The sequence below is a fragment of the Pseudorasbora parva genome, chromosome 2, assembly GCF_024679245.1.
Source record: "Pseudorasbora parva isolate DD20220531a chromosome 2, ASM2467924v1, whole genome shotgun sequence".
In the NCBI taxonomy this organism is placed as follows: Eukaryota; Metazoa; Chordata; class Actinopteri; order Cypriniformes; family Gobionidae; genus Pseudorasbora; species Pseudorasbora parva.
In genome coordinates, this window is record NC_090173.1 from 64,612,167 (window position 1) to 64,627,054 (window position 14,888).

General features: G+C 43.0%; 1 pseudogene; it reads right to left on the reverse strand.

Moving 5' to 3' along the window:
- Positions 1-14,888, reverse strand: part of LOC137048054 (stonustoxin subunit alpha-like) — a 185,094-nt pseudogene that overhangs the window by 114,153 nt on the left and 56,053 nt on the right.

Consider the following 14,888-nt stretch of genomic DNA (forward strand, 5'->3'; position numbering starts at 1 on the left):
AGGCCATAATGACTATAATGTTATATTAAAATGTTAATGTTGAAAAATGTGGGATGCACTGGCTACCTGTTTCAGCCGCATATATACCCATTGAAAATGAATGCATTTTAGTACAATGGACATATACCATATGGGTACTGCTGAGCATTAACATGTGTTATGGGTATGGGTGTTTTTCTTTTGTTGGTTCTGTCTTTTCTTGTTTTGTAGGTGGCCGCAAAGATGGAAGACACCTGGCTCCAATTAGGAGGCAGCGATATATGTCGTGGTTTCATGCAATGGAGGGAGGCACGGAGAGTTGACATCATCTCCGGCTGGCCTCTGCTTGCCTCGCTTTGAGATTGTATTGTTGTCAGCATTTGGGATTTTGTAAACCCTTAGATTGTTTAATAAATTTAATTTCTTATATTAAATCTGCTTGTGGCGATCCCATCTTTGTTGCGGTCTCGAGCGGGCCGTAACACATGTGTTTCCTGAAGCGGGAGATATGATGACTAGTTGCCTATAAGTAATGAATAACCTTTATTGGAATGTAAATGTAGGCTACATGTGTGATCAGTGTTGCCAGATTGAGTCGACGCTTTAGAGCCCTAAGGGCCCTGACTTTTACACCCCTAACCTCATACCCACTGTCGGCCGCTGACTGCTTGGTTGTCACTTAAAAAAAAAAAAAAAAAAAAAAACTAATTATCCAAACATTTTTCTAAATTAACTTTAATAAAGAAACTAAATGAAATATAACTACTTGGACATTACAAACAAAGCTGAACTATTTTAATGACTGCAGGAGTGTGTCATAAGAAGGATTGTGCAGGGCCTGTGCAGGGCTCAAAGGTCACCAAAACTGCCAAAATAATGTGATGATATTTTATTGAATAAGCCACTTTAAGTGCAAACAGTGCCCAAAATAAGAGATCGGAAAAAGCACATAATTAACAGGCATTTCACGTTAAAACACAACACTGCCACAATGCGTAATTCATTGATACTGTACAATAATCCGCCGACAAAAAAATAACAACAATGCGCTTAGCTTTACTCTGACAAAACTACAGTACCTGTGTGAAGTTCATAGGACATGCACTTATCCCAGTCAAAACTGATTCATCATTGATTCAAACCTCTTTCAGCAGCTGTTGGGGTTGCTATTGCTGATGTCCTGAGTGTGTATATTATGATGGACAGGGAATCATGATTATGTTTATAAAGAGTCTTCGACTCACAGGTGTAATCCACATTTGAGAGTTGGTTCCCTCTCCCGCTCCTGACTGTAGAAACGGCTTGTGTATATATATATACTGTATGTATGCCACTTTAGCATAGCGATCACTTGAATACATCTACGAGTTATCGCGCTAAAAACCTGGCTGTCATGAATGTGGTCAAATCGCTGATTGACTGAAGTGCGTGCTCGTCCGCTGGAACCCGCCCAATCTGGCAACACCGTGTGTGATTTGTGATTTGAGTCATGTGCAGGCACGATGGATCGTGTAATAACCAATAGGGTGTTGGTTTGGTATATGTTTACACTTCTCTTTTTTTTAAACAAGATGAAATGAAAGAGGAGTAACGAGGCTATTTTTAAAAAGTAAGGAGTAGAAAGTACAGATAATTGCGTAAAATGTAAGGAGTAGAAGTAAAAAGGAGGCAGAAAAATAATTACTCCAGTAAAGTATAGATACCCAAAATTTCTACTTAAGTAAGGTAACGAAGTATTTGTACTTCGTTACTTGACACCTCTGGGGATGAGTGATATCATATGACGATACATATCGTAGATTTCGTAGCAATGATATAAACCGTGAATCGATGGAACTTTTTCTAAATTGTTTATATAGATAGGCCTATAAGGGTAAGCACATATATCTGGGCAGATTTTAGTGGGCAGGAATAATTGGAATGTTGGACTGGAAAAAGGAGTGAGGGCGAATGAGCGAATAGATTGATGTCTGAAACACACAGATACACCACCTGGAAGAGTACACCATCAGTTATTTAATATATAATTGACTCTGTGTTATTGAGGTATTGTTACTGAGTTTGAAGTAATGATAGTGATAAAATATAATAAAAATTAAAAACTAGTTTTTGTTTTATTTCCTACAGGGCAGCGTAAGGGAATATAAAAATAAAAATGAAAGTTTCTAAGCAGTTGCACACATCTAAATGTTTTTTGGCATTCAGAATAGGCCCAGATAGATTTCAGCCTAATAGGGATGCTGCACTGAATTGCCAGTTTCACATGTATTTGGTGTATTTTCAAAATACAAAATACTGTATTTGTATTTAAAGGAACTGTGTGTCAGAAATGTATTTCAATTAATCATAAAATGGCCCTGATATGTCACTAGACATTAAGAAATCATGTTAATTTCAAATACTTACATCACTGACAACAGTAGTCCGGCCAGGATACTGTCATTATAAAGTTGTTGTTGCAGCCTTCAACTGATGTTGATGTTGACATGTTGTGTTTTAGCCTGAAGCTCCACCCTCCATCTATCTACCAATCACAAAGTCAGTAGTGTTTCGGCATCCGGATTGCCAGATCTGCTCTAGTTACCCCAGCTTCAGATCTACAAACGCTCCTGCAGATCCTGCAGCCAATCTGGCAACCTCGAGTCAGGGGAGGGGGAGAGGGGATAGAGATTGCAGTACCAGTTTTGGCCACAGTCATACATACACTTCCTTTAAATACATTTTTCAACACAGTATTTTGTATTTGTATTTAAATACATTTTTCAACACAGTATTTTGTATTTGTATTTAAATACATTTTCCTCACAGTATTTTGTATTTGTATTTAAATACATTTTCCTCACAGTATTTTGTATTTGTATTTTAAATACATTCCCATCTTTACTTCCTGATCTCATTTCCTGTTTTCTCACTGCCCCGCTCTGCTCTAGCGTTTGCTCTTTTTGTTGTCTTGTTAACTTTTTTCTCTGACCCCCTGCTTGCTGGACACCTGAAAATACTGAACATGGTAGTGATGTCCGGTTCGCGAACGAATCGTTCTTTTTAACCGGATCTTTATAGTGAACCGGTCGAACCAGTTCACCAAATCGAACTGAATCGTTCTAAACGGTTCGCGTCTCAAATCAGGGCTGATCCCACAAATACTGTAGATATTAACTTTCTGCCATCAGTGACAGTCTCTCAAACTAGAAATAAACTAATATCTTGAAGTAGATGTTGTAACTCTAATCGTTAGCTGAAGTGAGACATGCTTTGCTGAGAGATCTGATGAACTCACGAGCCGCTGATACTGAGCATGCGCGTGTAACCGAACGTACCGGTTGTCGGATCCTCGGATCAGCAGTACAGAATCAAAACCGTTTCTATCGGACACGTTCGATACTGAGAACCGATGAGCCGATGAGCTGCGCATGCGTGTTATTTGTTCAGAGGAACGAAATGCAGGTTAAGTGTATTTAAAACTAATCACGTTTGGAAACATTATAACAAAGCTGTCACTGTATTCTTTTAAAGTTTTGGAAACAATAGATTGTAAAACGGTCAAATTAAACATTTATTTGTTTTATCAATAATGCATGATATTTTCAGGAACAGCTTTTATCTTATTTAATTTCTAAGTCGATACAGATTTTAAAATAGATGTAATCAAAACAGTAGGTTTGATAAAGACTATTCAGCTTGCAGCAGTTCGCAGCTCAGCACCCTGTGCTCAGCACACACACACACACACACACACACAGAGAGATACAGCGGTTCTCGAGTCGGATCGACCGGTTGCAACGGATCACCGGTACAGAATCGAGAACCGTTTCTATCGGACACGTTCGATCTTTCGGACATGTTCGATTCTGAGAACCGGTGAGCTGAGATACTGAGCATGCGTGAGACCGTCGTAACCGAACTGTTTCTCTCGGACTGGGACAGCTGATGCTGATAATACATGAGCACGGGTGAACACTGAGGATTTGTGTAAGTAGGCCTATTATGTCAATGTATGTTTATTTAATCCGTGTAAAACATCAGTGTTTGCACAACAGTGACAGTCTCTCAAACTAGAAATAAAACTAATATCTTGAAGTAGATGTTGTAACAATCGATTCAGTTCGATTTGGTGAACTGTATTTAGTGCTGTTGCAAAACATAAATGAAAAAATGTTTCCAAGATGATGATGATGTCAATTATAATTATTACTATACTAAGTTTTGATTACAAATACTTTATATGGATGTGTTTGAATGTATTTTCATCCGCCGGGATGATAGAAATGACGTCATTACGTAAAGACGTAAAAGAACCGGTGATCCGGTTTTTTTAACCGGATCATTGAAACGAACTGTCCGAAAGAACCGGTTCGCGGAAAAGAACCGAACTTCCCATCACTAGAACATGGAATTGATTAACTGGTCACTCAGCACATTTTTTTTGTCTTTAAAGATTTTCCCACTAAGGAAGGGTGCTCCGGGAGAACCCACCTGCCCAGACGGGACCTTCACTGCGGACTACATGCGGGACGCCTGGAACAAATGGCAAGTCCTGTGCCTAGAAGCCCTGTCCGTGGAAGATGCAGAGGACATATTTGTATTTTTGACTTGGGATTGCCCTGACATATCGGAAGATTTGTAAGACAGCTGCCAGCAAATTCACCCAGGCGCTGTCTGCCGAAATTATAGGGTGGTTCGGGGTTGTGCGTGACCGACTGAAGGTATTAGATCAGAGTGACACAGATCGATGAACTGAACCGTAACATCTCAGCTCGGACTGTGGAGGCACAGAAAAGAGTGGACACCATCGGAGGACAGACTGGTGAACTTATGTGGATTATGACTGGTCTGGGTATGAAATTGGACGAAATGTCCAAGTCACTCCATGAACCCGGCGCGTGCCAGGAACGCTGAGGATCAGTGACTGATTGATTGATTATGATCCAGACAAATTACCAAAGATCAAAAAAATGGATTAAAATGTTGCTTCACTTCACCCTTTTTCTCTCGGTTGGGAGGCCAGCTTGACAGCAGGGTCTTGCTATCGTTCCCCGTGCACTGCCTTATCTCCCTTCAAGGACAAGCCATAGAACTGAACTGTAAATATCTTAAGCTATGGCTGACATTTCTTCCAGTTCATGTACAATCTGTGGCACTTCAGCATTTTTATTTTTATGTGTATATATGTCAATAATGTAGTTTGTGTATTCTGTGTAATTGCGTAAACAATGTATAGTGTAATGTGATGTTAACTGTGTGTATGTATATTGTGAGTATAATGTGTAGTGTAGCACTAACTGTAAGCATGCCAATGGTACACTGTGTGTACTGACTATGTATGTGCACATTGCACATTTTACCTGTTGAAGTTTGTATGGTTATATGTTAACTGTTTCTGCAAATTTCTGGAGCATGCTCCCAAGAATTTCACTTACCGAGGCACATGTGCTGTGGTAATGTGACAATAAAAACTTGAACATTCTCACAACACAATCTCAGAATCTTACTCGCACCACCACCATCCCATCCCATCCCTCTCTGCCTCCTCCTTTCCACCCTTCCTCCCTTACCCAATCCAAACAAAAAATCCCATCACGTGACCACGTGTGCTGTGTTATGTTATATTGTGTTTTTTTCTTGTATGTATGTATGCTATGCTTTGCAAAATCTGCATTTTTTTTCACTGGAGAGCGTGTGGCAGTGCTGGTAAATAGCTGCAGCCCGGAGGCTTGCACCAAAAGACAAATTTCATTGCAGTGTACTTGTACATTTGTAATGACAATAAATCAATCTGAATCTGAATCTGAAATTATGCCCATCTCTGAACACATCAATGATATTGACCCAGAGGTATCATAGCCTCGGCTGGTGGCGTCATCAGTGCACCAGCCTATAAATAGATGAGCCCATCAAGCCTTCGGGTCTTTTTGTTTTCAGAGACCACTCTGTGTTGGTGTGTGTCAAGAAAATCTCTCTCTTTACCTTTCAAACTTCACTTGAGAGCTTTGTTTGGAGTTAGTTTTCAACTGGCAGTGAAAACTGGCACAACATCAGTCTCTCCCTTTCTTTGAGGACCTCTGAGATGAGCTATCAAAGTCATGGAGAAAACCATTTACTTCACATGTTTTTGTGCCCTCAAAGGCAACATTTTCACATGGGTATGCAGAGATGCCCCAGCTGGAACAGCTATCTCTCTCCTGGGTCCGCATATTCATTAAAGAGACCTACCTCCCCACAGGCTGGTACTGCTCTGCATACTTGGATGTCTTGCAGGCGTACCAGGATGACCTCTTGAAGGATTTGAGTGCTTAAAGGGGGGGTGAAACACTCAGTTTCAGTCAATCTCATGTCAATCTTGAGTACCTATAGAGTAGTATTGCATCCTTCATATCTCCGAAAAGTCTTTATTTGTATTATATTTATAAAAGAAATATAGGCTGTACCGAGTCTTTCCAAAAAAACGAGCGGCTGGAGGCGTATCGTCTGGGCGGAGCTAAAGAATGACGAGTGCGCAGCTACAGCACGAGAGCTTCTGAAAGCTGACATCGTCATGGGTGAAAAAGAAAACGTTACCCTAAATAAACCATGGCTATCAATCAGATTCAACTAATACAGATATGATCCAGAATCAGATCCGGAGGCTGAAATAAATTGAACAGGAGAAGCAGCAGCAGCAGGACGTCCGTCTCTGTGGTATGGACTGTATTTAGTGGGCTGTCAACATTTGTGTGTGTTTACTCGCAGTTTATGAGGACATGATTCGGTTTATGGACTATTGAATGCGACTAAACATTAGCTGTAGCAAGCGAAATGGTTTTGCACGTCAGATAGTGTATTAAAAAAAACAATAGTGTAACGTTAGCACATTTGAATGAAGAAGCACGCTTTGTGAGGACGTCCCCTAGCCTAGGTTTATGTTTGGGTGGTTTTACAATAAACAAACTGACATATTGGTCAGCTAAACAAATGTATTTAAACACACACAATAGATCACATGCTCCATTGATAAATTAACAATACACGATCGTGTTGTTTACTGATGTTTACTTAACGCGACGATAGCCAACAACATAGACATTTGAAGCAGTTTTACACACCGCCTGCTTCCAAAGCACGACTGTGAACCTTTATCACTGGGACCGCTCCGTCAAAAATACACTTGTTGATTTTGTGAAGTCCTTTGATAGCAGTGACTGTGGAGATCCACTTTTTCTACACGACTGAAGCGTGATGTTGTGACGTTTCTCGTCATTTCTGCGTTCAAATCTTACAGTCTATGGTTCAAATCGGTTCAAATCCAGCACTGCCTTCCCGGAATGCTGTGTGGGTGCATTAAAGTTGCTGTGCGTAACTCATAGGAATAAAGTGGAGCGCGGCGCGACAGAAGTGTTGCATGGATGAGTGGATCTGCACCTTGAGAGCAGTGTTTATGGGCGTGCATTTGTTATTTCGCTCTAGTCACGTGTGTGTACAACCTTCCAAGAGACACAACAACTGACTACCGGCCAAGCAACACCGTGCTAAGAGGATCCTTGTAGGAGCATTCAAACGCAAGTACATGACTCTTCATTCTGGATGAACTGGTAAAAAGCGAGCAAACTAATGTTGACCTGCTAGTATATTGATTCTCAGGTTGTGGCTAAGAAATCATTGGGACTTCACTGCTTTCCATTAACAAACATCCCTTTCCCAGTAACCGTATGAATGTGTATTTTCGTTAGTTTGTGTTTAGAATAGTTCAATAAACTTTTGTTTACCTTTTTCATCTAAATGTCTCTGCCTATGTGTTTATAAGTTACTGATCGATTGTGTTACCTAAGCTCACAAACAGTGAACATAAAATTGATATTATTGCTGTTGTAACGGGTAATTTCCCGATTCAAGATTGATAATGTTCTCTTATTTCAATGTATCACTGGACGAAAAGTTGATGAAGTGTAAAATTAATTTTGAATAATATAATATGTATTACGGTTCCTTTTACTGTAATTCAATACCCCTTTAAATTATTTGATCCGAATCAATTCCTTACAGGTATTCCTTACAGTAGTTTCTCTGCCATACAGAGTTTACAGATGAGGGAAAATAAATTCTACTCAGAAGTAATGTCTCAGATATGGATCCGATTTTATGAAGTGGAAATTTTGTCTACATGTAACAAAATCTCAGCATGTTATAGCCATTTATTATTACTGACAATATAATTGTGCAATTGTGTACAAAAAAGTTCAGGGAGTAAAGTAAATAGTGTGACAAGCTAGTGCTCGCCCCCTACATGGCAAAGCTAATTAGGCAACACTTGACAGGTCCCAGCCGACAGCCATGAGGCAATCAACCAGAGGCAGATAAAAGCTCCAGCCAGGAGGAACAAGGGGATAGCTGTTTTGACTCTCACATGGTGCGCATCTAACCTCTGTATCTCTTCTTTTTGCCTAGAGAGCGATTGACTTTGTTCCAAAGGAGTGTGGATCACCCAGCCGAGCCGACTAAAGCTTCCTTCTCTCCACGGGACAAGGAGGAACTGCCCCCACACTACAAAGCACTTCACTGGCACTAAACCACAGAGACTGAGTTTGGACACACGGATACTGACACTGTTTTAGACGAATAAAAACACCTCTGGTGTTTTGTGTCCGTTCTCCTCTCTTCCCGTAGTCAAGGGCGACAATAGAAAGATTGTTATATAATAACATAATACTGATCTAAACAATTTTCTTGAGAGAAGAACATGAACAACAAATGCAAACAATGTAAAAAGTTGTGAAAATGAATACAATTTAAATGAAAATAATCTTCTCAAATACAAATTGAGGAAATGGTGTAAACATCCAAGTATGCAGAGCAGTACCAGCCTGTGGGAAGGTAGGTGTCACAATTCACCAGTGTGAGTGGCCGTGATCACCACCAGAGGGCACTCCACCCCGGACTGTCACTCCATCACAAATTACATTACCCATAATCCTTTCCCTGGACTCATTAGCACTCAATGTTTATCACCTGTCTCTCATCACCTCATTAACTCATTGCCTATATAAGCCTGGTTATCTCTGTCATTCATTACGAAGTCTTGTTTAGTGTCACAACTGCATTTCTGAGCGTTTCTCTGGTTTCATGTATCTTGGTCTTTGATTTCTTGCCTTCTCTGTGGATTACCCTTTTTGCCTGTTCCTTCTGTTTTGTTTGCCTTTTCGGACTGATTTCCTGTTATGACCTTTTGCCTGTTCTATTGACTACGACTTTGGATTACCCTTCAATAAATACTGCGTTTGGATATTCAACCAACCTTCTGTCTCAGAGCAGTTCGTTACAGAAGGTCTCTTTAATGAATATGCAGACCCAGGAGAGAGATAGCTTGCAAGCGTCTCTTCCAGCGGGGGTTAAAATGTTGTGGAAACAAAGATTCCCTATCTCGAGGGAACTTCGAGCTGCGTCGAAACGCTAGGGGACGCCTCTGCGTACCATGTCATGAAGCACTTGTGTAATCAGTCCAATAGTGGGACGATATGTCACGGGTGGGTGACGTCATCGACCAGGAAGCTATAAAGCACACCTGGACCAAACAGTCACTAGCTTCTGTGTCTTCACAAGCGCTCTGTGTGAATTGTATGTCCATTTATTGTGTGTGTGTTCAAAAAAAAAAAAAAGAAAGAAAGAAATATGGCAAGTCCGTATAGGTGTTGTGTTCCTCCCTGCCCACGTTACATCACGGGTGGGGATACACACGTCCTAATGTGTGATGTGTTTGGGGCTCGAGCATGCCCAGTCAGCTCTCGAGGGGGTCGGCTGCGAGCGTTGCGAGAGACTCCCAATGCGCATATTAAGATCACACCGGGCACTCTTCGAGGAGAGTGCTTTGGCTCGCGGCCCTCAGGGCTCGGGTCCCGCTGTTGCCGAGGCGCAGCGAAGGCTCGCCTCCTGGGGATCGCAGTTGGATCTGGTGGCGGGGTTAGAGACGGGTGATCCCCTATCTCTGCCTTTACCCGCTGGATTTCATGCCTCAGTTAGCGAGTTGGAAGCACGCTCTGCGGTTTTCTTCCGCTCGCGCTGAGGCACAAACGTAGCAGCACTCCAGCTCCGAGGAACTGGATGTTGTTAGCGCTGATGATGATCTGCCAAAAGAAAACGACACACACACACACTCATAAAAAGAGGAGCTATTGGTGTAACTCGCGCTGTGTCCAGGTTAAGTTTAGACTGGCAGGCCGAGTGTCAAGAAGTTCGCCAAAAAATAAATAAATAAATAAAATAAGAAAGAGAAAGAACAATATAATGGCGAGCAGACAGCATGTTTGAGATTACGAGGGGCTGAATCTAGTGGCTCGGATCTCGCGTTTGCCGAGGCAGTGTGTAGATCACGGGTCTACAATATAGATTCTATGACTCGATCGCGGATCTCGTGCTTGCCGAGGCAGCGTGTAGATTACGGGGTTGAGTCTAGTGGCTCAGATCGCGTGTTTGCCGAGGCATCGCGTAGATTATGGGTCTGCATCTATCATTCAGAGGCGACGATGTCTCGCGGGGAAGAGACGCTTGCGAGCTATCTCTCTCCCGAGTCCGCATCGTCACACAGCCCCATAGCTGCGCGGCGGTGGTCCCCGGCAAACATATATCTCCTTGTCCGCCCGGAAACGTAACGGCTTGGGGATGTTCTCGTCCTCTCGTGAGGGCCCCGGGGTGGTCAGTTCGGTTGCTACCTGCCGGTTATCCGTTACAGGACACCGGGCCGACCACCCAGGAAAATCCAGAGGCCAGCCTCGAGAGGCTGGTTCCCTTACTAGATTTTCTGACAGTGTGGAAACTTCTGCCGAATATCTCAGAATGGGTCCTGCTCACATTATAAAAAGGGTTCGGATCACACCCACCCATGTTCAGCAGGGTTACTCCTATGGTAGTAACCCCCGAGCAGGCTCTGGTCATGGAACGAGAGGTACAGACTCTTCTGCGAAAAGAGGCTATACACGGGTCCCTCCCCTCTGCAGAGAGTCGGGGTTTTACAGCCGGTACTTCATAGTTTCAAAGAAGGATGGAGGGTTAAGGCCTATTTTTAGATCTGCATCAGCTAAACAAAATGCTCACGATAAAACAGATCGTGTGTCACGTCAGGTCCGAGGACTGGTGTGTCACAATAGACCTAAAAAAATGTATACTTCCACATCTCCATCCTTCCGCAGCACAGACAGGTCTTCAGGTTTGCTTTCGGGGGCGAAGCTTACCAGTATTGAGTGCTGCCATTCGACCTAGCTTAATCACCCCACACTTTCACCAAGTGCGTGAATGCAGCTCTGGGTCAGGTGCGACTCCAGGGCATTCGCGTGCTCAACTATATCGACGATTGGCTGGTGTTAGCATAGTCGAAACAGCGGGAGTTCAGCATCGAGATGCTGTTCTCGCCCATATGAGAGTGTCGGGGCTAAGGTTGAACGGAAAGAAAAGTGTGCTGGCACCTATAAGCTGCAGAGCACTACTTTTCTGGCGGTAGTCTGGGACACGAAAATAATGTTGGCTCGGCTATCCCCTCCCAGGATAAAAATGATCCTGGATACCGTGAACCAGATAAAGCTAGGTCAGTCACTCACTGTGAAACACTTTCAGAGAGTGTTTGGGCTGATGACAGCAGCGTCCAACGGGGTACCTTTTGGCCTGCGGTACATGAGACCCTTACAGTGGTGGCTCAGGACCAAGGGGTTCCCCCAGAGGGGAAACCCTTTTTCGCTTGATCAAGGTCACGCGGTGCTGCCTACGTGCCTTAGTGAAGTGAAAAGATCCTTGGTTCCTGTCCCAAGGTCCAGTTCTGGGGGCTCCTTGTCGTTGCGTAACGCTAACGACGGATGCCTCCCTAACTGACTGGGGAGCGGTCATGAGTGGCCGCTCGGCCCAAGGTCTGTGAAGCGGCCGTCAGCTCTCCTGGCACATAAACCAGCTGGAGCTGATGGCTGTGTTTCAATCACATAAAATCAAACACTTCCTCTCAGACCTGCGGGGCCGCCATGTGTTAGTTCGGTCAGACAACACTTCGGTGGTCTTGTACATAAATCACCAGGGGGGGTAGAGATCGTGTTGGGTGTGGAAGCTGACGCATCACATGAACACCGGTCTATCTACTGAGGTGATAGAGACCATGTTGCACTCCAGAGCACCATCCACAAGGAGACTTTACGCGCTAAAATGGAGAGTTTTTGTCGCCTGCTGTACGCACCAGGCTTTGGACCCTGTTAACTGCCCGGTCGGTTCAGTTCTTGAGTTCCTACAAGAAAAATTCTCCGCAGGTTTATCCCCATCAACGCTGAAAGTATATGTGTCGGCGATATCTGCTTATCATATTCCATTAGATAATGCATCATTGGGGAAACACCCTTTGGTCATGCGTTTCCTTCGTGGTACTTTGAGGCTCAGACCTGCGGCACACTCGAGGGTGCCTACTTAGGCAGTGGCACCCTCTTGTCTGGAGTTTGCACCAGGAATGGTAAAAGCATTTCTCTTCCGGAGGGAAAGATATGCTCCCAAGGTCCCAACTAATGTGCCGGGACCAGAAATGTTGCAGGCTTTCTGTCCGCCTCCGTTCACTAGTCAAGACCAAGAGAAGCTAAATCTGCTATATCCGGTCAGAGCCCTAGATGCGTATGTCCACAGAGCTCTTCTGTGGCGAAACTCAGAACAGTTGTTCGTGTGTTTTGGGTCCTCGAGCAAGGGAAAACTGGCTTCAATGCAGACGCTTAGCAAGTGGATAGTCGAGGCTATTTCGCTCGCTTATGAGTCGGCCGGACATCCTTCACCAATGAGGGTCCGCGCCCACTCCACTAGGAGTATGGCTGCCTCTATGGCTCTTATTTCGGGAGTTTCACTGTCAGAGGTGTGTGATGCAGCTGGGTGGTCCTCTCCGCATACATTTGTGAGGTTTTACAATCTAGATGTAGCCTCTACACCGGGGTCCCGGGTGTTTCTGGGTTGATTCACACATACAGACATTTGGGACTCTGACGGCGTGGGTATTGAGGTCCCCTAGCGTTTCGATGCAGCTGGAAGTTCCCTCGAGATAGGGAACGTCTCAGGTTACGTATGTAACCATGGTTCCCTGAGAAGGAACGAGACGCTGCGTCGCAATGCCATACTCCCGGCATGCCTGTGATCGACTTGTTCGACCTTTTCCAGAAGCTAGTGACTGTTTGGTCTAGGTGTGCTTTATAGCTTCCTGGTTCGATGACGTCACCCGCCCGTGACGTATCGTCCCGCTATTGGACTGATTACACAAGTGCTTCATGACATGGCACGCAGAGGCGTCCCCTAGCGTTTCGACGCAGTGTCTCGTTCCCTCTCAGGGAACCATGGTTACATATGTAACCTGAGACCTTCATTTTACTTTTTAAGGATTATTTAATGGATAGTTATCAGGGCAACTGATTAGTGAATGATCATGTGACACTGAAGACTGGAGGAATGATGATAAATTCAGGAATAAATTACACTTTACTATATATTCACACAGAGAACAGCTGGTTTACATCAGAATATATATATATTTTTTTTACTTTGCATAAAATCTATGGAGACATAATGCACAAGCGTTTGTAGTAAACCAATCATAAAATTGGCAAACAATGTTATAGATATTAGAGGTTATTGTTCAGCAGTGTATTTAATATCTTACCAAATTAAAAGCAAGAAATGCGAAATTATAAAATATATCGGTCCAAAAAAATAAATAACTGGTATTACGACATTTCTGTCCCCCTCACTCCTGAAAAGATGGCTACGCCCCTGGCTGTGTCTGACACTTCTTTCCTTTTGGAAAGGAAAGGGATGAAAGGAAAGTCCATAAGGGATGAGAGGGAATTGACTAGTGAAGGAAATGAAGAGACTGAGGGAGTGCAACAAAGAGAGCACCAAGCCAAAGCAGCAGAGACAGAAGCGAGCTGTTCAGACTTAGGGATAAGGACACGGGTCCTAAACATTAAAGCTGTCTCAATACCCTCATACTCAGTTTGACAATCAAAAAAGAGCCTTTCAAGAACAGTGGTTCAAAAGTTTCAGATGGCTTGAATACTCAGCTAGACAAAATGCTGCTTTCTGCTTTCCTCGTAGGCATGGGCGAGGCTAGCCCCTTTTTAGGGGTGCTTCAGTAAAAACTTGGAGTAAGAAATTGTGTTATTTAAAATTACAATTTTTAGTCTTTTACACGGTTAAATAATGTCCAAAACACACTCCATAGTTTGTGGTTTAAAATGTATGTGTTAAGGAAGAAAATGAAAACATCCCCGCATAGCAAATGGTGTCATCCTCTTCTCTTCTCAGGGTACGTGTGTCTCTAGGTTGGTGGCAGTAGGGCTCATTGGGTGCTCAGCACCCCTAAAGCTCTGACCCTAGAATCGCCCCTGCTTAAATGAATGAAATGGACACTAAATAGAATAAATTATTATTATAAAACATTGTACACTAATCTCCACTATTTTAATGTTGCTGTGGGACAATGTGAGAGACACCTATCAAATTCCATACATTATTGTAAATATCAGTAATATAGTGAAACAATAAACACAATAGATTGATTAGAACTGTAATATTTATTGCACAGACCCCAACTGGCAATAAATCAAATAAATCTAAAAATAAATGATGCTCCTTAATAAAAGTATACCAAAAATAGAAAATAATAATAACAAATATATATGAGCCTACATAGCCTAGACTCTTTGTAGTGCACTTTAAAATTCAAAACCTGTCACACAACTGGTAGACCTTCTGTAGCCTGCGTGAAGCATTTTCTTCCTCACAAAAGGAAATAGCGTTCCTATCCACCCTGATAAGGCAGAACAATTCTGCACTACTCTGCAGTGCTGATAAGGATGTCACAGGACTGCTCTTAAAACAAAAAAGACCTGAAGGCTTGTAGTCGGGGCTCATCTATTTATAACCTCGTGCAGCAGCTGCGC